This window comes from Neolamprologus multifasciatus, chromosome 5, assembly GCF_963576455.1.
Source record: "Neolamprologus multifasciatus chromosome 5, fNeoMul1.2, whole genome shotgun sequence".
Taxonomy (NCBI): Eukaryota; Metazoa; Chordata; class Actinopteri; order Cichliformes; family Cichlidae; genus Neolamprologus; species Neolamprologus multifasciatus.
Genome location: NC_140443.1, coordinates 23,899,168 through 23,923,102, shown reverse-complemented (window position 1 = coordinate 23,923,102; position 23,935 = coordinate 23,899,168). Strand labels below are relative to the sequence as shown.

Here is a 23,935-nt window from a genome sequence, read left to right as displayed (position 1 = left end):
AATTTCAGACATTGGCAGTGTCATTATGTCGAGGCAGCCAATGAGAATATATAACCCGTTTGTGTTTGTGGTGCATCTTAGAGGGATAAGCACAATTTGCTTTAGCAGGTAACAATCCCAGGAATTTCAAATTGATATCTCAAAGCACTTGGGTCTTTATGAAATTTGAGGTTTTTTAGAGCAGAAAATCAATGTAGCATTATGTCACTCCAAGATGTGTCTTTATCAAGATAATTACAAAAATGAACACTTAATGAACACACGGCACCACATATGGGTACAAGCCGTCATCTTTGCTTAGATGATGACGACTCTGTCATGTGTCGTCTTCGTGGTTTTTACTGCGGCTGCATTTCTTATCACCCACAAATATAATATATATCGGACAGTAATAAGATTCTGTGTTTTTGTTCTTTGTTTTCTATAAGTGTCCCTGTATTTTTGCTGCACACCTTCCTGATCGACCTTTTCTTTTCCTGCATGTTTGTTTCAAGCGGAATCTTCACCATCTTTCCTTCTCTCTCTCCTTCACGCTCTCTCCTGTCCACCCCTCCTTCTCCAGCTCCAGTTAATTCATGAGCAGCATCATGATTGAATATTAATAATTCACATCAGCTCTCCCTGATGACTCATTACAACTCTTCAAATGGAGAGGGAGGGAGACAGTCATACATAGATGACAATACAATATGAAAGTGTGCACACATACGCAGACACGCAGGCATGCGCGCGCACACAAACACACACCCACGTAGAAGGCATCTAAGGCATCATCTAAATTAAACTTTTTCCTTTTAGTCCTCTTCTAAAAATATGACATTGAGTCCCTGACAAAAATGAACACACATATATTCACACATAATAATTGCTTATTTGAACCAGCTAAGGCTGGGGCACCGGAATGAGAGCTTTGGCACAGCGAAATGGAAAAAAATGGAAAACCGATTGTAAAAGAAAGACATTTAAAGGAATCTTTTGAAAGTTTAACAAATAGCGGAGAAAGAGTGTGCAAAACGTTCTCTGAATCGACTTCATTGTACGGTGTGTAAGCTTGTATGTGTACAGCTACGTGCGGCGGAGGTGCCATCTTGAAAGTCAAGGTGAAGTTATTAAATATTGGGCATGGAATAACAAAGATGTTATTGTGATGCATTTTTACATATACAAGTTGAATATTCACATTAAACCACTGGCCTCTGAGACCTCTGAGTTTTACTTGTGCTTTGTTTTGTGCTGTTTGTGCAACACACAAGCATGCAGAACGTCACCTAATAAAAGCAATCAGAGCAACAACTTAAATTCACTTTCCTATTTTCTTTTACTTGGCATGCTCCCTGAAGGACAAGTGATACACACACACACAGAAAGAGGCACACACAGTCACACAACCATTTAGCCCCATTAGTAGAAGGCAGAGTTGAACACCTTGCAGACTTCAAGGTGCGTGTTGATCGATGGAGGTTAAACCCAGGGTTCAAATATAAACAGCTGGATAAGTCACAATCAATAGCTCCTAACCCCTGACAACTGGTCAATACCTCAACACGCCGGCCAAGTCAAAGAAGAGAGTGAAACAGAGACATAGAGCTGGGTGGAGTTTCCATGTGCCCGTTTTGAGATAAGGATGTTAATGAATACATACGCAGCCGCACATACAATGCCCTGAATTGATAACCTGTTAGCAGAGCTACGGTAACTCAATAGACAGGCGCTATGATGAAGAAAACTCAGCTGTGCTCATTGATTTTTCTGCCACACCACAATACTTTTCAGCGCTAACTCACTTTAATCATTTAACGCATTTCCCCCTTATGATATGATTTCTTGTAAAACTACCTACAGTATTTCCTTGCATTTACACCTTTAGGTGGATACATTTTTGCACAATTGCATGTCCATTTAAAAAAAAAAACCGTTATTTCAAAAACACTGTTTTCTGCACCAAGCCAGAAACCATACCTTTACACTAGCACGCCCAGTAAAGACATCTTATACCTTGTGGCAGTGTGCACATGTTGATGCTCTGTGCAAGTTTGCCTCATTGCTAAGCCATAGAGGAGATGGACTCCATATGCACAGTGTTTTCACAGCCCTGAAGGAAATCATGACCACAGCAGAAAACCCACGAGCTATTTCACTAAGGTCTCATTTGTCTGTGTCTTTGTGTGTGTCTGCACCTTGTGTATGAAGGCTCGGAGTGTGTATGCATGTGCATGTGTGTTATTTGTCTAAGCCATTGGGTGTTCCCTGCATTTTTGCTTCGATGTGAGCACACAGAGAGCATCACACCCACATCTTTATGTTGAGCAGGAAAAAAATACAGCCTCACTTCCCGTTTGCACGACAGTCCAAAAGTGAAGAGCTGGGTTTGTGCTAGCGTGTAGCTTTTTGTTTAGTGTAAGCAGGGAGCTTTTGGTGTTGAGGTGGACGAACGCTCAAAATAATTAAAAACTACTTCAGCAAATAGCCATTAGGGGCTATTCCTTATATTTTAACCGGTAAATGTTTTCTACAACTTTCACAAAGCATCTCTCACCTTCCTTAAGTTCTTCATACATGTGGTCCTGGTTATCGGAGGCAAGCATCGTGGGAGAGCGTCCTCCTTCAGTTCTCAGTGTAATGACATCTGCACCACCATTCCCACCTAAACACGAGACCAGAGGAGATTGGTTGATTGTTTCTAATGCGAGCTCTAGCGGGGGCTTTATCACTGCGATAAAGTTGGGAGCCAGGAGCTATCAGTAATGGCAGGCCAGCTAATACAGCTCAGCCTGAGCCAGGCTAATCATTTACAGCAGCAGTCTAAGCAGGGCACAAGGCTCTATTAGCCCACCAGCATCATAAGCCTGATTAGTGTGTGCTTTCTCGTTTGTCGCCTGTCTGTCTGTTTGCTTCCCTGTCTATACTAGCGCAGTGAAGCTTTGAATAAAGTTTCCAAACGGATGTATGGTTGCACTGGTGGGAAACCGATCAAGAAAAGAGAAGGGATAAAGCAAGGGACAGGATGAGATATGAGATACCAGAGGACAAAGGGCTTAGATTCAGTGCTGGCAAATGGGACATAAATGCATACTAATTTAGGTGCAATGAGTTTAAAGCGGGGTACTGTAAAAGACTGATGAGGAGGACAGGTGTAAGATGCAAAGCTGTCAGAAGGAAAGAAAGCAGGCATCGGTGATTGCCTAAAGAGCCATACACACAGGAGACAGCAGGTCTTTATGATGGAATCAATAACCATTCATGGTCGGCTGCTCTGGAACCAGCAGTTTTCCCTCGAACACACACACATCAATACAGGTGATTATCAGAGTTAACCCTACACTTTCTTACTGTGATCTGCAGACAGCTAGACATTTAGCTCGATATCCTTGGGTAACAAGCTAAACGTTAAAGCACCAACAGTCGAGCGTGTTTTAAAATTGCAGTTTGAATATGTTGGTAGGATGTCATACTCATAAAGAGCGAAAAGTCCGAGGTAAATTGAAAATACTTTTCAACCGGCCGTCCCTCAGTGACCCTCGTCAGGATTGATTTTCAGTCTGTTTTTGTGTCCTTTTATTTTCTTGATTTGAAACGTAGGAATCAAACTTACCACCACTGTTGGTTCAGAAAGTAATGAAGTGATTTATTCCCCGCATTTTTTTTTTGTTTTGGTCCTATTCTGCAACAGCTTTGTGTGGTATTGTGTACGCGTTGTATGGTGATGCCCTTTTTTGCCCCAAGTTGAGTCGATGTCTAAGGTTGACCCCTCTCTCTCTCATTAGTTCTGACCCTCTGCAACCTCCTCTCATCTCCGGTGACACGCAGGTCAAACCAAACGCACTAATTATGGAGATTCGAAGGTGGAAAGTGTCAGTGTTTATAAGCGAAAAAGAGGCAAACAATAATTAGAGCGGGGTAAATAGTAGGCCATGACACTGTGTCATAATTCAGCTTTTCGAACCTAATATTTACCACAATGCTGCAGGAAGTAAAAACTCTGAATACCTTTACCAACAGGTGGACAGAGCGGGAAAGAGCACACGGCACTACATCCAATGCACATGCTTGCATGAGCACTCAAAGCACTCAGGTCTTACTTGAATGTGCACAGACAGAGAGAGAAAGAGAGTGAGAGAGAGAAACACATGCACACCCACGTGCACAAACAATTACACTGCCAAAATTGTAATTCGCCGTGCAAACTGTTTGCCCCGTCTCTGCCTTATGGACATTTTATGTCTGCACTGCCAGACACACATGGAGTCCAACAGAAAACATCTGATTCTCTTTATCACCGCAGCTTCCATTTCACACCGCTCCAAAATAGACATACTTGAAGAAACACAAATAGATGCACACAAGCATACACACAATCTACCTCTGATCCAAAATACCTCCAGAACAAACAGAAAAATTCCAAGCATTTTCTTTTTTCTCTCAGAGAGAGCACAAGCCGCCAGCCACAAACAGCAAGCAGAACAGGTTACATGGCAGCGTGGAAGAAAAGTCATAGCAATGGGCCTAATCTACTTTTACAGCTACAGCGAAGCGGGCACGCACACGTGCACGCGTTTCCTCGGTGCATGCGTGCACATAAATCCGAACATTCGTGCCAATTCAATATGGTTCTTAAAGCTCTGATGGCACGCCACTGAGTGACATGCAGAGTAACAGAAATGTGAGGGGAAAAAAAATAATGGAGAATGACAGAAGTGTTTTGCAATTCAAAACCCCCTTAAAAACAATGTATATTCTGAAACAGTATGGTGCCACTAAACAAAAGCGCGTGGTTAGCGGCAAAGGAAGAAGAAAGCGCTACGGAGAGTGAGGAGGACAGAGAGGGTCTAAGATAACGAACCATTAAACTTGGCACTGCTGTCCAAAATCCTGAGGAGAGAAAGATAGAGCATCTTTAAACACTGTCATTTGACTTTGAACAAAGTGACTTTTGAAGTGAAAGAAGCCGTTTCCCCCCTTTTTTCCTTTTTTCCTTTTTTCCCTTCCCTCCACATTTTAATGCTCCCTGCTCTATCATGTAAATCCCCATTCAAATTAGTTGGGCATTAGAGCCCTCAGCAGTAATGTCAGAGAGACTGAATGAGATGGGGGACTTAAGCACCTAACGAACAATGAAATTCCCAAGCCTTGGGACAGGACAATTAAGAAGCAGGCTTAGCCAATGATGAAAATTTATTGCTATCTAATACATATTTCTATTTTCTGAACACTAACCAATTTGAATGTGATTAAGGGGGGTGGGGCGCTTCATTAAAGAGACGCTGGCTCTCAGAGGTCGCTGGGAGAGAAGCCTTTTGATGTTAAATTACAAATATGGAGGAGAAAGGCAGTGCCATTGTCTTTTTTGGGGTCCAAGTATTGTTTTCTGTGGTTCCCCTTAAACGGGTTAGTTAACCCCTCGCTGTCCAGTAGAGATGCTAATATGAGGGGCCTTGGGGATCAAGGGGAGACAGGAATGGAGAGGGCTTTTTAGTGAGATAATAGACAAAATAAATGCTTTAGCATTTATTCCTTTCATCAGAATGAAAGCATCCATCCATTCATTGTTTCCTCCTTTTTCTTGCATCAGTGTGTCTGTCGACCGCACTCACAGCGGGTGTCTTTGCTTCTGTTAAAGGCGCTTGCAATGGAAGCTTGTCTGAAAGGAAAAGCACAACGAGCAAAACTAACAAGCCCACAGGAAAAAACACGGGCAATTCGCGGCAGATTTATGTGCATGGTTTACAACTATTTTTGAGTATTTCGGGAGACTGTATTGTAAGTTGGTGTTACAAAATCTGTCCTTTAAAGCAACCGCACAATCCTTCTCTGGTAATTAACCAGAAGAGGCTCTGGCCCACACTGCACACAGGCTGTTTTCCATCCAAACCAATGGCAGAAGTGTGCTAGTGGTCCATAAAGAGTGGGCCCAGGCCAGTAAAATCCAAGCTTAAAGTCAAGGTATTAGCCTCACAATTTTTTTCAACTAGATAAAAAGGTCTGGATATGGTTTTACAGGAATACTGAGAAATAGGAGAACAACATGTCTCTCTTATTTAACTGTCCTGCTCAGACAGAGGGACCATAATTCGGGTCGGAGATGAGAGCAGCAAACTATGCATATATCTTCCTCACTGCAACACGTATCAGGGCCAGATTAATTTGAGTTAATAGATGCGTTCTCAGGCCTAGTTTGGAGGGGATAAAGGACATTTTCATTAACTTTATTTATATTTAATGTTCAATTAGTTGCGGGTATAACCGGACCATAATCAGATGGAAATATGGGCAGGAATTAATGCCCCAGCAGGAAGACAGAAAGACCAAGGGATTGGTATGCACCCCAGTGCAAGCTATATGTGGATGTGTGGTGCCCGTATGCACGCGTGGTGTGTGTGGGTATGCGCATGTGTCTTCGTGACAGTGTAAAAGCTGATGCTCTGCACGCACAGTATTGCAGTACAAAGGTATTAAATCTCATAAATATATTTAGAGAGATTAGCTGCGATATTTACATGAATACACAAATATATTCTGTTGTGACAGAAGCAATGCCGCCAGGGGAAGGAGAGGGAGAGCATGAAGAAAAATGAATGACACGGAAAATAGAAAAATCAAACGCTTTATTGTGTGGGTGAGGCATGCTTTTATCATCCTGATAGGCAGTGTTTAATGTCGTGTGTGTGTGTGCGTGTGTCTGTGACTGATGCGCCGTGTTGTGTTGCATGTCACGCTGAATGATAGGATTACTCATTTTCCCCTTAGCAGAACACAAATCACTCTTTTATCCGCCATCATTGAATCTTTCCAGGGTTAAGTGTTTATGTTCACAGCTTCTAGCGGTGCCGTGTGTGTGTGTTTGTACATGTGTGTGTTTGTCTCTTGTCGCACTTATTTTTCTGTTTGTGTGTTCAGCAGAATATTCCTTCAACCTTCAGCAGCAAAGTGGAACGGCAGAAACTAAATGACAGCTAAAGAGTGACACCTTGTCTCATTTGTCTGCGCAGCTGAGGCGTGTGTAGGTGTCTCTGTTATACACACACACACACTGAGATGCTACAGCATACATAAGAAAAGAAGAAAAAGACAGAACTACACTGCATGTACTCTATGTGTGTGTGTTAGGGCGGCTATTTGTGTGTGTGTGTGTGTGTGTGTGTTGGAGGGTGAGAAGGTCAAATGAGGTCACCGTCTGAGGATTCATGGCCTGGAGGCCTGCACACTCTTAACACATAGTAGACAACTTAGTCTACTATGTGGACCATGGAAGGATTTTAGTCCAGCAGCTTCCCGCTAACCCCCATTCTGGCTAAACAGGATAAGCCTTAACTTTTATTCTACTTTGTTCAATACGACTCTAATTTCTGGTTCAAGTTGAGGTTGCACGGGCTTTTCGATACTGCTCAAAATCTTTTTGTTGCTCGTTTATCTTTTCTTTTCTTTTTTTTACATGAACGTCTTATACTCCCTTAACATCCGAGCTCTACACAAATATGAAAAGACACACAAAAGTGGCAAGTTCTGTGCAGGTAAGTGTGTAATGAGGATGTCCAAGTGAAAAATAAGTATTGGAGTCAGACACTGTGTGTAGCCAGAGAACAAACTCCAATTGCAGAGCTTCATATAAAGCACTCAGAAAGAGGGAAAGAAAGTCACAGTTTGCAGTCAAAGGGGTCGCGAGGACAACGAGAGATCATCTATCAAGGTTGCGTTTGATCCTTTTCTCTCCATTAGATCTGAGATGTATAAATGGTCATTCCTAACGAACAGTAACAGCCAAGATGAGAATCCTTTGAAGCCAGTTCATATTAGAAATATACAGCATCAAGACATCTACCACATTTGATTAACTTATTTTCTAAAGCCAGTCAGTGATTGGAATACACTTTTTTATAGTCTGACAAGGGCAGCTGCAGCAGTTGTTCATGTGAGAGAAAGCGAGAGGACGGCAGACAGAGATGAGGCAAGCGACGCGAGACTGCTCCCACAAAATGCTAAAGTGCAGTGTGCCCCACTTTTGAATTAATTAAATCAACACTGGAAAAAACGAACCCTGATAAGAGTTTGTGTATTTCATTAGGCCTTCGTGTCTCTGCCACAATAAATTACTTACAGTTTAAAATAATCTTTAGTCATTAGCAATGGAATTCCTAGTCATAGTCAAAGTAAAGTGCATTGGATTTGGTGTTTGCGCGCTTCATCCAGGCGAATTCCTTTCCCACTTTTACACAATTTCATGCTCCAGTTTCAAAGCTTACTTCTTCAAAGATAACACAGAAACATGGAGGAAGTTCTTGATCGTTTGGCTAAGATCCCTTCTGAGTTCATTAGCTGCCCGCATTAATTAAAAACAAACAGGATAAATTGACCACAAATGGAATTTTGGGGTGAAATCTTGTCAGCAATCCAATAATGGCATAGGGAAAAAAAATATCATTTCAATTACAGTGTAAGCTGTCTAATACTGGGGTCAGATCTGCTCCTCTCCATTGAACTTCGGGGCTTCCCAGGCTCTGTCTTGGTGAAAGCATCCAGGGACTTGAACACAGATGATTACTGAGGTAATTTGGCTGAAAGCCCACTTGAATTGGCCCAGACCCTCGATACTATCAGCTTCACAATTAACCAACAAAAACAGATAACCTCCAAATCTGTGCAAGCCGTTGCAGCTATAATAGCTCACCAGCCTTTTTCAACACACACACACACACACACACACACACACACACACACACACAGACTGTATATACACCCGTGCAGACTCTGTACATACACAGATGCAGTTCAGAACAACACATCCATGAAGTCACACACAAACCCAAATACACTGCAGGGATTTCTGTCCAATTAACATGCATGCAAAGCAATTTAGAACCCAACAAGATGTTTTTGTCTGACTGCTCCAGGGTAATTTAGCACTTCTGTTTCCACACAAGCCTGCCATGGAGGGAGGAGGGGGTGGAGCGAAGAGAGGTTAGAAAAGTGGAATGGATTTCTTGATTAAAACTGGCCTTTCCCCCCCTCTCTCTGCGTACAGAGGCGTGAGGCTGCGGCTACGCACACGCAGCAAACATGCAGCGAATCCATATGCCCTAATACAGAGACAGCATCGTTGTTAATTTCCTTTGTTAGCTGTCTGCTCTCCTGGCCGATTTAATTTGTGGCGGTGTTTTAGCGAGCGGTGGGAAGGAATTGAATTAACGTGCAATTCGTTCGGTTGCACATTCCTCTGTCTCCGTCTTGTTGTGTGTGTCAGTTTTACATACTTTTCAATAATTGGACTTAGATTGCTGTTGATGTAAATGCATGATCACACCGAGGCCTCGGCGCACCACAAGTCCAGGGATGGCTGCCTGACTGACGCGGCTTGTGTCGTTCTTAAATGATTTTTCAGCAGAAGGAGCCTTGAAGGTCCACAAGAAATGTTTATGTAAATAAGAGGAACCTTTGCTTGAAGCTTTTATCTTGCTTTTTTGTAATCGCTGTCACTCACCGCAATACCTCTATCTGTCTTGGCATCTCTCTCAAATATGGAAAGTACTCAAAGGGCTGGGTTTGGTGGCAAACTTGCCTTTTCCACTGCGTGTTAATTCCTTGGCAGCAAAAAAGAGCAGTAAACAGAAGCAAATGGTATTGAGATGTGGAGATCAGGGGGTGATACGAGAAATCGTGTGAGCCAGACGCGGCATCCGGGCGTCCCACCTTCACAGCTCCTTCCTCCTCGTGCTTTCCTCACATAATTAAACCTATAGTCACTTTCAATTAGCCAGCTTTTCTCACTGTGCATGCCTTTATGCAAAAATTAATTAGTCAATTAGCCAATTAACATGTGAGCAGGTCTTTGTGTTAACGAGGCTTTTACAAGCTGTGGCAACCCTGCAGTAATGGCAAACAGGCAATAGACGCCATGGGACTAGTTCACACCACACAGATTCCACGCAACCACCCCGCTGGCACATAAGAGTGACACATATGCACACACACACACACACACACATGCACAGTCATGTATCCATGACTTCACTTACTTACATTTGTTTCCTAAAAGATTTACTCCGACCTTAACCATAACTACTCGCTTAATCAAACCCTAAGCCTCTCGCTCACCTTAAAACACGTCCTCACCTTGACATTTTATGATTTAGACTGGCTTGTTTGTCCCCATAAGGAAGTCACATGCCCATTATGTGACTGTGTAAACATATTTAGGCCCCAATAACATGAGTAATAACTGGACCACACACATAAACACACCCTTTCATTTACGCTGATGTGAAGCCTTAACTCATACTCTACGCAGCTGAAGGGCTTGCTTGCTTACTTTACCCCAGTTCGGTGATTAGATGTCTTTCATTAGGTGAATCAAGAATGTTGGGACTGGGCTGGAGTGAAGCCAGAAGTCCCTGCAGACTCCTAATGCTGCTACTCTGAGGCCCACTGCTCCACACTGTTCCCGCTAAAAGCACTGGCCCTTCCTCTATTAGGCCCAGATCACAAATCACTGCGGTTTATTTTTACTGTGCATTGTACACAGACATGGTCTCGAGCCACATAATATGCACGCCCTTTCTTTCTTTCTTACACTCGCACAGAGAACTACACACAGACAGAAACATGCGCATGGTCCGGTTGTATCAGGGTACGTCTGTTCTGTGTCTGTGTATAAATACGACTAAGAGACAGCAGTAATGGCTCCTGCTTCAAATAAACAGAGAGCAGAGAAGCCTCCCATCCCTGCTTCCCTCTGACCTAAATCATAGCTGGACAGACACCCCACTTCCTCACGCTGGACGTTCTCAAGAAGACCAGCGCTCGCTACCAGATCTGTGTGTGCGTGTGCATTTCTGTGTGCGTATGTGTGTGTATACATGTGAATAAGCGAGAGGCTTCTGATATATTGCACATGTTCCTTACAACCCAGACACAACAACTCCTTGGCATAAGTAGGAGTGTTATGAAAAAGTGAAGAGACGGTGAGAAGTTTCTGCTGGTGAGGAGAGTTAATGAGGTTATGAGCTGGAGGTGGTGGGGGAAGGGGGGGGGGGTGAAAACAACCAGGAGTGGAACAAAAAAAAGGAAAAGTGTGAGCTGCTAACAGTATTCATGTACCGGGATAGATTGCCAAGAAGTAGGGCATAAGAATAGGAAGAAGGAGAGAGGTCATGGAGGGTTCATGCAAAAGAGCCTTCTCATCACCCAAACAGAGCACCCCCTCTCGCCTGAAAAAACGAACCTGTCATTTTAGTCTCAACTCGCACAAATAGACACCTACCCACGCATACACATTTTGTGCTGGTAGCGGAGATTTCTCTGTCAGTAAAGAGTGCCGGCCTCCTTGAGAACGTTTATTTTCCCGTTCCGTCAATCTAAACAATCCCTTAAAAGGGATTGCAGATGTTATGGGCCTTCACAGAACAAAATGCTGCCTTTCTGACCTGCAGAAACACTCACATACACACAAACAGCCCTTAGTGCAGGGATACACATCCAAAAGCATATAAATACACATACACGCACACAAACAACATGCACTCCCACGAGCAGACGAAACAGAGGCAAGTGCTTATAACGAAGACACGTGCTATGAAAGGGAAAGGCCGAGAATGGGACGAAAGTCAACAGCAGCCACGGCTAAGTGTCGCTGACACAACAAACACTCCACATGCTCTCTCTCTTTATTTTTTTTTAAAAACACGTCATAGTTCGGGATAAACAGATTCGGTAAAGCGTACAGGTGATGAGACGCACGGATGGGCCTAAAAGTGTAACGATTACCCCTTTTTTAAATTTCAAAGTGATCAGATAGATAAGAGTACATGGAGAACTCTTCACAGGAGAAACAGAAGAGGAGGTTGTGTGTATGTGTATGTGTATGTGTGTGTGTGTGTGTGTGTGTGTGTTTGCCTGTTTTTTAAAGGCTTGTTAAAAAGGCTGCCCGCTCTGCCTGGGCTCCAAAGCCACTCCGACAAGCGGTGTTTTAGTGTAAACACACACTGTGGTTTTCCCCTTACATGGCCATGTGCTGCCAAACTGTGTTTGTGTGTATCTTTGTGTGCTGAAGATGGGTGATTATGCTCATTATTAACCTGCACTGTGTGTGTATGTGTGTGCTGGAGTGAGCTCATGTTCTAGAACAGCGTAGTTTATACAGAGGCAGGTATTACACACATACAGACAGACACACACTGCTCTGAGCTCTCTATGGTTTAGGTTTATTCACACCCAAAATAGCTATTTATGAGAATGAAAGATTAAACCGAGCATGGAAGTGTGACAGGTTCAGAAAAGGCGATCCTGTCATCTGTGTCGGGCACCACCTCCTGGCTGAACATTCAGTGCTAGTGGTCGAATCATTTTCAAACTTCAAAAACTTTATTTGGGATTCTTTTTGATTGCTCTGACACTTTTCTGTTAGTTCATTAGCTATATCTGTGGCCATATATGGCAAATAAATGAAGTTTTTATAGCCTTAAGATGGTGCAGTCTCCTATCAGAGGAAATGTGTCTTTATGATAGTGACTATAACTTTGGGCAGTCAGACAGGCACACAGGGGAGCGTGAGGGGTTGGAGTGGGGGTACTTGGGAGGGGGGGACCCCTCGTAATGAAGCTCGATTCGTCTCTCCCTCACACACACACACACATATACATATGCACATGTTGGAATTGGCCAACTCAAAGGCTCTAAGGGCACCGAACATTGTGATTATGACCGGCTGGCCATGAAAAATTAACAGGTTTATCTCCTTCCTCTTTCTTTCACTATCTGTTCTGCTTCCTCTGTGTCTCTCTACCCCTCTCTTTATGGTAGTTACACTTTGTATGTCCCCATCCCCCTGTTCTGTCCATCTTCACTCGTCCCTACCTCCAGCCCCGCTATACTTTTCCAATTTTCTTTCAGTGTCTCCCACTGAGCCCAGGGGAGGACTGGGGGAGAATGGAGCTGTGATTAAGTTGATACATTCTAGATAATAAAAGCAGAATGGCTATCATTCTCTCCTCTCTCTTGTACGCAAGAGCGCCTCAGCCCCTTCGCCCCACCCCACACACCCCTTTTTTCTCTCTGCTCTGGGCAGTTTGGACACTGATAGACGAACTACGAGGACAATGGATGGAAGATGGCACAAGGATGAGAATGAGAGGAACATCGAGATACGTACAGATAGTTTCCTTCTCTTCTCTTAGCTCCATATCGTGCATTAGTGCAGCACTGTTCCACTTTGGTGGTGGTGGCACACATTTTAGAGGCAGGAGAAGATATGCTCAAGTTCTGCTATCACGTCAAGCTTCTGTCTTTCTGTTCTGTCCTGCCTTTCTTACGCTCCGCACTTTGTGCCTATTCGGCTATTCGGCTCTGTCCCAATTCACACTCTGTCAGCTCATGTCTATACTAATTCCTTGCTTTGATTAATAGGAGAATATTTTTCCCCAAGGTCTTTAATTCCCATTTTACAATTAAAGAATAAGCACAAACTGTGCTTATTCTTCAATATATATATACACACATATATATACATATGTAAAGAAAGAAACAATGCTGGTAATAGACATTTTTAAACACCAGAAAATGAGATTAGCTGAGATACTCAATCCATAATGTTAAAATAGCATCTGTGTTTTCCTTTACCCAGCCTGATTAGCATGAATACCCTTTAAAGTGTGTTTTTAACACATAAAGAAGTCTGTAAGAGCCTTAGAACCCTCTTGAGTTTAACCTGGACCTTCAACAAGCCTTTAAAATAGTTAATAAATGTGGTGTCTCCTTGCATCCCACCATCTTACACCACGTCAGTACAGAAGTCTTTTTTTATCGCACACAAAACTTTAAACACACATACACCACAATTCAATATAGTCAGAAAAACCAGGCACATGTAATAAGTCAGTAAGTGACCTTGTCATTTATGGTGCTTTTAGACAGACTACATGGCTTTTTCTTTTTTTCATTTTTTTAATGTTAACTTTCATTTTACTCCCATTGAGTCTTAATATTAATGTACTCATATTACTGTCCACAAGGGGAAAATCTCTTAAATATTGAGCTGCTTAGACTTTAATGGCATAGGAACCGGCCTTGACGCTGTCCCAAAACACACATACACACACAGGCGCACACACACATAAAGACACTCATATACACACGCACAAAAGGGTCCAGTAAAAACAGTCCAAGGGGAAACGGACAGTCGAGTGCTCTTCTGCCAACGGAACACTTTGTTCCTCCAGAACGTAAACATACTGATTTATCTCAACAGCTCTCTTCAAACATAGCCGCCTCTCTTCCTCTCCTCCTCCTCTCCTCTCCTCTGTAACCTCTCTTTCTCTCCAGCTCAATGCCCTGCTGCACCCCGCTGCCCTCTTGCACTAGGAACTTGTGATGTCTGTGTTAACGCTCCCAAACACCAGCACCCCGGACCTCGTCTCGTCCACTTTCTCTCTCTCTCTCTCTACCTCACATCTGTACTGCAAAAGAGCTTTCCCTCTCAAAACACTCAAACCCACACCACCACCACACCAATCCCTGCATGAGGTGGAGAGATGCTGAGAGCAGCTCTGGAATAAAATGAAAAATCAAGCGCTCCAAACTAAGGATGACCAGGCTCTTTACCTACGATGCACTCGTGCAGCTGGCCTTTTTTTTTTAACCTCCCCCATCCCCTTCACTTCTTTTTACAGCTGTGTTAAAAACACTTTCTTCTCCTCCTGTTTCCTTTTTGATTTCTCCTTCAATGTAAAAGTCTGACAGCTTTCATCGATTCCAACATCAGAAGTCAGAGTGACAGTTGACATTCTCTCTTCTTTAAAAACCTGTCCTGCTCCTTTGTTTCCCTCCCTCTGCTCAGATAGCACTGTGTGTGAGTGTGCGTATGTGTGAGTGTGTGTGTGTACTGGAGAATGAGTTTGCAGGCTGATATAGGAGCTTTCATAGTGTTCTGATTGTGTGATTTGGGGCTGGGGTGAGTTGAAGCAAGATAGAGCAAAAGGGAAAATGAAAAAGAAAGACTAAACATACACAAAGAGTAAGTACAGATGCAGATGGCAGGAATAACCTGCTTTCATCCTTCTACTAAAAACTGAGCGACTAACACGCAGAGATGCGGGACATTGATAAAAACCGTCGGCAACGTGACGAGATGGCGATTAAGAGAAATGCAGGAGAACCGAAGAGAGTCCAAGGTGACAGAGGTAAAAGTAACATAAGTAACTGTGAACCTGTGACATTTGTGCCCCCTCTCCTATCTACTTAATGTTGGCTCTATGTAAACTGTTTACATCCCTCATGACTTCTTCCTGTTTTTTGGTCCCCCACCTCTCATATGAAACGAACTGCACAACAAAAGAGACAAATGCTGTAATTGAGTTTGTCCATGTGGAAAAAAAAATAGAAGACAGAAAAAAAATACTTATTGCCTGGTATTTTGTATACATGTCAGATCGCATGAGTGTAAGTTTAAATTGGGAGCGCTTGCGCGTTGTGGGTGTGAAAACGAAGGCTGAAGAGCTGAGTAGGGAGGAAACCACAAACGGGGAGATTCAGAGATGAAGGGGCAGAGTGCTTAAATGCTCCACACATGAACGAGTAAAGCTTCGGTTTTATCCTCAGTGAGTGTTTCAGAAATTGTACGTGTGACTGTGTTCATACTAAAAAAAAAAACTATACCGACCATAATAATCTGTAAGCTGTGGTGGAAAGTACCTAAGTACGCTTTTCCTGTACTTCCTCGTACTTATGTCTACTTTACTTTAATATTGACTTTTCATGCTGCGTTTCTGCTTTACTTCACAGGTTAACATTGTACTTTTCAACCCCCAGTAAATGGATCTGAGGGTTTCATTACAGGTTATTTTGCAGATCAAGATTTTACATTACAAAGACAGAATAATCTAACCATTTTGAGGTATTTCTTTACCTTAAATATCCACCAGCATGGCTGAAAAAAAAACCCGGTTGGTTTCTACCATGATGTCACTATGTTCTCCCTACATAATGGATCTTAAGTAGCTCTTGCACCTGTGAGTGTAACAGTAAAAATGTGTTTACTTTGCTCTACTGTCACCATATGTGACACTGCTCACTATGTGGGATAAGTAAAAGCTATTCAACAGAAAAAGACACACTTTACCATCAACAGCTCTTTTTTGTGCATTGTTTTAACGTGAACACTTTTGTAAAATTAATACAATCCCAGCAGCCCAAAATCCCTTTTTTTTATTGTCTCCTTTTGTTTTTTTCTGAAGAAGCGTCTCCCCTCTCAAGCCCTCACCCCTGCTTTTCCTCTTTTTGCCACTTGCCTGTCTGTGTAATGTGTTTAAGCCCATCCCATAATAAAGGATGCAGCCATACATATTCATGATAGAAATCTAGTAATTAGTAACCCCCCCATGTACACATACACACACACACACACACACACACACACGGACAAGGCTTCATGCATATGTATGTCCTTGGCAAACAAAGGCGGTGGCAGCGTGGGGCATTCTCTATTAACACACACATCCACGTGTGATGGCACAGATAGCAGCCCTGCCACTCACTCACACACGCACACGTGCAAACACATCTATGTGCATGTAAGCAGACACACATGCTTTTATCCGCACGCACACACCGCCACACGCACGCAAATATCAAGAGATAGCAAGGTTCGAGCTGGGAGGGGTTTCCCTCAATAGAGAACCTATAATTTCCTCCAGGTTGAAAAAAGAAAGCTTTGAAAACATGCTCAGATCAGCACCGATTCCCAACTTCTTACTCATTTACTGTCTGATAACACAAACACACATACACGAACGCACGTTGACAACTCTGCATCACTATTGCATCACATTTAACAAAAGACAGTGAGACATGTTTAAGAATCCAAAGCCTGATGGGACGCTGCCTCCTCAACTCCCAACTCTCTGCGCACACACACGCACTCACACAATCACTCTCTCCCTGAATGTTATCTCTCAGTGAGCAAAAAAAAAAAAAAAAAAAAAAAAAGCAGCTGAATGCAAGTGAGAATTGGAACAATCAATGGAAAATGATTGCATCATGTGAAGTGTGTCTCTTGCTTTGAACCTAAAGGGTTGTTGGGTTTACCTTTTGTGGAACAGGGGTTTTATGCCAGCTGACATCCTGAGCCTTCCAGCGGATAAGTTCTGTTCCAGTTTTGCTGAATTAGATGATAAAAAGATGAGTAAGACAGGTGAGGTGAGGAATAAGTTATAGGTGACAACAGGCTCAGGGAGAGTTAGGATTTTTTTTTTTCACAAACTAAAACACAGACTAGGGCGAGTGGTGGGGAGGAAGCGGCTCGATGATACTTTATGCGGCATTTACAACTTTAAAAAATCCACTTCTGACTCTTCTTTGCCAAGGTAGCTGTTTGACTTCCTTTTGTACTTGCACTTACCTCTATGCATGTGCAACTCTCACGGCCACATCCAAGAGACTGACAGGTGGTATAATAAAAGTAGCTAGAAATCTTAATGAAAAGCCAAGACTTACTAGAAATAAAGCATGGAAAATTGAAACAGAACTTTTTACTTAAGAAAAAAAGCAAATACTAAATATGAGAAATTAAGAATAACTCACCAACACAAAATACTTTAGTAATGAAAGATTATGTGGAAGCCTTGGAGACTTTTATCCTCCTTAAAATGAATTTATTGCTTATTTTAGGGTCTTTTTAAAGATTTTATTTTGCATATATGCTATGCAAACACATGAAGACAAACAGAAAGTCTGATTCACTTTTACCAGTCAAGTAAAAGAAAAGTCACTCAAACAACCATTGTCAAAAACAATGGCAAACTTGTTCTTTCACAGCTGTAGAGAGAAGATGGCAGTAAGAGCGGAAACAGAAAAGAAAAGCAGGTCAGATGGACTACAGCGCTTCAAATGAGAGACAAATTGATTATTTCTCCACTTTGCAAATGAAAAAAAGCCAAGACACTGATGAATGAATTACAATGGCTTAATTAAAACATCTAGCATGGACCTTCCTCTAAATTTAAAATGCGAATTCTATTTTTTTTTCTCCTCAGGAGTACAAAGACGTTGTGGGCGCTTTTAGAAAGTATATGAAACGCAGTGTGAAAGGAATGAATGTAGCACTAGAACCTGAAAATAAATTATGCTTCATTTAGTAAGAGATAAAAAAAAAAGTTACAGCTCTTGCAGCTACCTTCCTCTGAAGGTCAAAAAAAATCTGGTCTCCTCAGGAGTGACAAGATTATGAACCATCAGAAGCATATCTGGGTGGTTGCGGGGCTCGTCAGCTATCTGAGCACAGGTAGCCACAGTCCAGTGAAACTAGATGCACCACCAGCTGAGAGCGTGCTCAGTCCTTATTTTCACAATCTCGAAATGTACACACACACACATACGCACGTTCACAGTCAAACGCTTTCTGAACAGGCTCATCTAAAGTTGTAATGGGTCAGGTATAAAGGGCTTTTTTGTGTGCGTGTCAATCAGGGAAGTATGAAAGCCTACGAGCACGCCGAGAAAATGAGAGGTTTGCTGCAAAGAAACATTCAGTCGCCTAAAATAATACCGCTCAACAGCCATTCAGAGACTCTCTCACTTTAGCATATGAATCAGTGAATAATCGGCTTTCTAACAGGGGAAAGGCCTTTAAATTAGATAGCAGCAGCATTAAGGGGTGCAAAACAGAAGAAATGAGCGCAGCGATAAAGATCTGATGTTGTCGTGCTCAGGTATTTGCCAGGTTTCTATTATGTTCATTGAGGTTTATTAAATGTTGATGTACGTGCCTCTGCTGGCTTCTATGTCAAACAAATTTAGAATAGTCTTGTATATCAGGCAAATTGCTTCCCAAAGGTAAAGGTGTCAAAAAAGCCCCAGGCCAGACGTACCATCTGGGTTGAAGTTTTATTTTATTGATGTAAATAATGCCAGAAGAAGACAGAGTAGGAGAGAAAAAGAGAAGCAAGAGAGGAGGAGGAGGGAGGAGTAGCAGGAAATGAACTAAACTCTGGTAAACTGCACCTGCAGGGATCTCCTCCTGTGTATAATGAGAGTGTTTAATGAGTGCACACTGCTTAACGCCGCCGCCATGTGTGTGTGTGTGTGTGTGTGTGTGTGTGTGTGTGTGTGTGTGTGTGTGTGTGTGTGTGTGTGTGTGGCCGGTTGCGTGCATGCGTCTGAGTGTGATAATTGAATAGAGACCCAGTCTTCATTCCAGCCCCCAGCGCCCACACAGGGAAAATAACTCATGAATTCGTTTTGTGCGTCTGTTGCATATTCCGGTTGTTCAAGTTGCTCTCTCTCCGCTTTCTGACGACGGGCATACAGAGTGCCCATCGACAAACTGGGGGAATAATATTTTAGTTAAGTGGTCTAATAAAAATTGGAAATATGAATAATTAAAACGTATTACTTAATCTAAATGCAGGTGGAGTATGGCTCTGCAGCGTGAAGGCCTAAATAAGCCACTTGGGCTGAGGGGAAATAAGCCCGTATGTTCTGGGAGTTCTTATGTGCCTTCCTGTAGGCTTAACAACATGACTGAGCGTGTGCATGTAAAGAATATGTGGGGTGGGACGGATGAAGCAAAGCACTAAAACAGCAGACAATGAGCAAATATAATTAAAAGTGTGACAATGTAACAAGATGTTTATTACGTGAAAGAGACCAGGACATGAAAAAAGGGTGAAGTGAGCGAAAAGGGTTGTGGGCATGAAGGAGGGAGCGTAGAGGTTGTGGAGGAGATGAGCAATTTGTCAAACTCAGGGAGACTAATTAATTTGTTTGTGTGATTGCTTTTTCTTTTTTCCTGTTTTTTTTACACAGCACACACACAAGCACACAAAGACTGATGTGCTCATAACCGCACATGCACCTCGGTCACCCAACTTCAGACCTCAGCACTGCACTGACAAAGGTTAGATGTCTTTCTTTCTGGACTTCCTCACTGCTGCGCTCGTCCTCTCAGTGATTGTTGTATTTTTGTGAAAAATTAACCTTCAAATGATCACACTGCCTGCTGCTAAAACTTCATGAGTTCCAGAAGTTTGTTGTTTAAACTTTATTGGGGTGTTTTTTTATAATGCGTCCAGACAAAAGCATAGCCAAACAGAACATAATCCTTGAACCCTGTCCTGCCTTGCATATTAAAAACTAAGAGGGAAAAGCACAATGGTCAGCTATAACAGTGATTCTTTTTCTTGGTTCTCTGCTACAATATGAGTTTTGTAACTTTAAATGAATGTGTGTAAATAATAATGAAAAATCAGACTGAGGGCATTCCAAATGGATTAAACTAACTGAAGATAATTGTTTGATTAAACAAAGTTTGGAAGATTGTGTCATGTTTTTATTCTGTTTTAAAAGTTAGCATTACAAAAGAATTAAAGTTATAAGTCTACGGTTAACGCTGACAGCACTAAAACATTGTTTTAACTGTTGGCCACATGTCAGCGAAGTTATCTCAGCTTCTACTTGGTTCTGCTGTAAAATATACGCCAGTCAATGGTTGACTTTAATCTTACAGAGAATGTGAGGATTTTATGGGTAATTAAAGTCCGTAATATAAGCTAAAAGCTAAAAGAAAGGTGGTTTATTCATAGGAGTAAAACATGTGGCCACGCTTCTTATTTAGTACTCCTAAATAACACAAACAGGAAGTACTCCTTCTCTGTTGCTGTTTTGTAGTAGTGTATACCACCTGAGACTGTCACCTTTCCGTCTGTCCTGCACCTTTCCCTTCTCTCTGATTGTTAAATGAAATCAGAATCAGGACAGACAGAGGAACCGTCTGCTGCACATCACATGCAAAAATTGAGACCCAGTGTTGCTCTTTTGGCAAGCAACATATTGCCCTGATGTGCTTTTTGAAGTGAAATTATTACACTTAACTTTAATCTGAGGGACTACTGAAGGCAAAAATGGACATTAGATCAACTAGTCTGAGCGAGAACGTCAGAATCAACCAGGTCAAAGGTTTTAATAGAGACTAACAATGTAGGTCACTGAACACCTAGCAAACTACACCACCCACCAAGCACACCGACAACAGTAACACACAAAGTAGCCAAAAGCCCATCACCTCCACACCCCCCTAATCCTTTGCATGTGACTGTTGTATGTGCTGGATAGGAAAAACCATATCAGGGAAGCTTATTTGAAAAAAAAAAAAAAAAAAAAAGAATTTGAGGAAGTTTTTGAAAGAAAATTGTATGTTCCAACAAAAAGATCCCTGTTTATTAATGACAGTGACATAGTATCTTTAAATGATGAACTATGATTTTTTTTTTAGGATTTTTGTAGTTGTTAATAGAAACTACTACTGTTACTTTGGGTATATAGCATTTAACATATACATATATTAGGGGTGCAACAATACTCGTATCGATATTGAACCGTTCGATACAGTGCTTTCGGTTCGGTACGCATATGTATCAAACAATACAATTTTTTAAAATTTATTTTATCAACTTTTCTTCTGACGATGCTGTCTGTGTTGAGCGTTCAGTGGATCTGCGTTCGACTACTCCGCCTAGGCTGTACTGTCGAGTGCAGATCCACTGAGCGCAGCGCAAGCTAGCAAGACAGAAGCTAAGGTCATTGCAACATGGCAACTGCCTCAATGCTACCCGAAATTGAACCTCCCCCACCCTCATTCAGGTCTGGCCTTTAGAACCATCTTGGTTTTCATGTGAAGTATGACCCTGATGGTAAGCGCATCATGGGCAAAAGTAAAACAGTATGTCGGATGTGCCACGCAATGCTCAATTGGTGGGAACTAGTGCGTTAGCACAGTTAGCTTGTTAACGTGTTGACGCCGTCCAGCCCCACGCACGGGGCGATCCGCGGTAACTCGTTAACGGAGATTTGCCGCGTTATGGCGTTAATGTAATTTTAACGAGTATAACGCTCACAGCACTAGAGGGAACACAACGAATATCATCCTAGTGCAAAGACAAGTGGAAGCAGACAAAAACAACAAGCCCGCATGCTACAAACTTTACCTGCGTCATTTAGACAGCCGTTAGCACACGATTCTCCTTATGACTGTCACAGCTGCGAGGGCAGGCGTGTGGAGGTCAGGTAAGGACTCAAACGCAGGCACTGACTTTAATGAAACGAGTGAGCTTTATTGTGGAGAAGAACAAACGATGAAAGGCGAGGGTGGCGAGAACATAACTGAGAATCTAAACTGGGAAAAACTAAGAATTAATCAACAAACCTGAACGCAAGGAGACGGAGAGCAGAGGTACATAAAGCACAGAGGAACACAGAGAGACTCGGGGAGAAAACACAGACGGACCAGCAAACAGCAGGAGAAAACACAGGGCTTATATACTCACAGGACAATCAAGGAATGGAAAACAGGAGGGAGACACAGCTGGGAGAAATTAGGCTGACGAGACAAGGGAGGAGTAAAACTGAACACACTGACATCACACAAGACCATGTGTCTCCCTTCTGTGCTCCGTTCAGGTCCCTGCGTTTTTTGTTGTAAAACAGTCTGTGTGTTTCCGGTTTTACTTTGTAGGTCTGCTTCTCATTATGTCCATTAGTGTCAGCTGTGTCCACCCCTGCATGTCATCTCCTCATTACCTAGTGTGCATTTATAGTGTGTGTTGGCTTCTGTTCATTGTCGGATCTCGGTGTTTCTCGGTGTAACTACGTCTCTCTGCATTCTCCGTTCTCCGTCTCATGCTTAGGTTTGTCATTTAGTCTTCCCAGTCTAGGTTTTTTCAGTCATTTGTCATTCCTCACTGCCTGTTCTGTCGCTCCACTTCTGTAAATAAACATCACTCTCATCACCAGTCAACTGCCTGCATTTTGGGTCTTTTTCCTCCTACACCACACGGCTCACCCCGCCAGCCGTGACACCTTCAAAATAAAACAGGAAACAAAACACACTTTACTAAGACACAGACTAGACAGAGACAGACTTGACACTGACCAAAACCTACTAAAGTAATAATAATAATAATAATAATAATCAAAACAGTATCACTGACTAATCAGAACATACATCATAATCTAGAAAAAAGCTGGGTCAAAATGACCCAGAACCGTGACAGTACCCCCCCTCCAAGGGCTGGTTCCCGACAGCCCTAAACACAAAAAACAAAAAACAAAAAGAACGACCCCAGGGTGGGCAGTGGTGGTCCAGGACGGAGGGACCAAAACCAAAAAAGACAGAAGCTCCAGTGATATAAACGAAATGTCCAAAACACAAAAACACATACTGGAGCCCTGGAACAAAGTCCCAAAACATAGTTCGGGAGGCCGGCCCGGAGGCTGACAACTCAGGAGACTAGAATAGTTCATCTCTGGAGGCCGACCACGCGGAAGGTAGTGGCGGCAATACAGGCAAAGGAAATCTGGAGGCCGGCCACGCGGACGACAACCACGGAGACGCAGACGAAGCCAGTCTGGAGGTTGCCCACGATGGTGATGACGTCCGGCTGGTGGCCCAGAAAGTGGCCGGCAATGCTGAGGTACTGAACGTACCTTGGTCAGCGGTGCTACAACCGCAGGACCAGGCGAGGCAGACGCAGAAGCAGAGGCTGGACCAGGCGAGGCAGACGCAGAAGCAGAGGCTGGACCAGGCGAGGCAGACGCAGAAGCAGAGGCTGGACCAGGCGAGGCAGACGCAGAAGCAGAGGCTGGACCTGCCTGGTCCGGATGATGAGGTTGCTGCAGGTGAAGCGGATGATGAGGCTGGACCAGGCAAAGCGGATGATGAGGCTGGACCAGGCGACGGTGAAGCTGATGTGGAGGCTGGACCAGGCGACGGTGAAGCTGATGCGGAGGCTAGAACAGGCGACGGTGAAGCCGCTGCTGCAGGCGTGGGTGAAGCCGCTGCTGCAGATGGTAGTGGCTGGACGGGCTCCTCGGACCCTCCAGCAGGGGCCAGTGGGCACAGGGGCCCCTGGAACACACAGGGCAGAACCAGCAGGCACGAGGGCCTCTGGCAAACACAGAA

The 23,935-nt window shown here is 43.1% G+C and overlaps 1 long non-coding RNA gene across 4 annotated transcripts in view; it reads right to left on the bottom strand.

Moving 5' to 3' along the window:
* Window positions 1-22,901, bottom strand: part of LOC146518742 (uncharacterized) — a 37,869-nt gene extending 14,968 nt beyond the window's left edge. The window contains exons 1-4 of one of the 4 annotated variants that reach the window (XR_014874191.1): window positions 22,181-22,901; window positions 21,963-22,066; window positions 17,068-17,140; window positions 2,537-2,644 (exon numbers count right to left, since the gene is read on the bottom strand). This is a non-coding gene — a long non-coding RNA (uncharacterized LOC146518742). Of the gene's footprint in view, window positions 1-2,536; window positions 2,645-17,067; window positions 17,141-21,962 lie in introns of all 4 variants that reach the window. The other 3 variants (XR_014874189.1, XR_014874192.1, XR_014874190.1) reach the window with 3 other exon arrangements.
* Window positions 22,902-23,935: the final 1,034 nt, after the last annotated feature.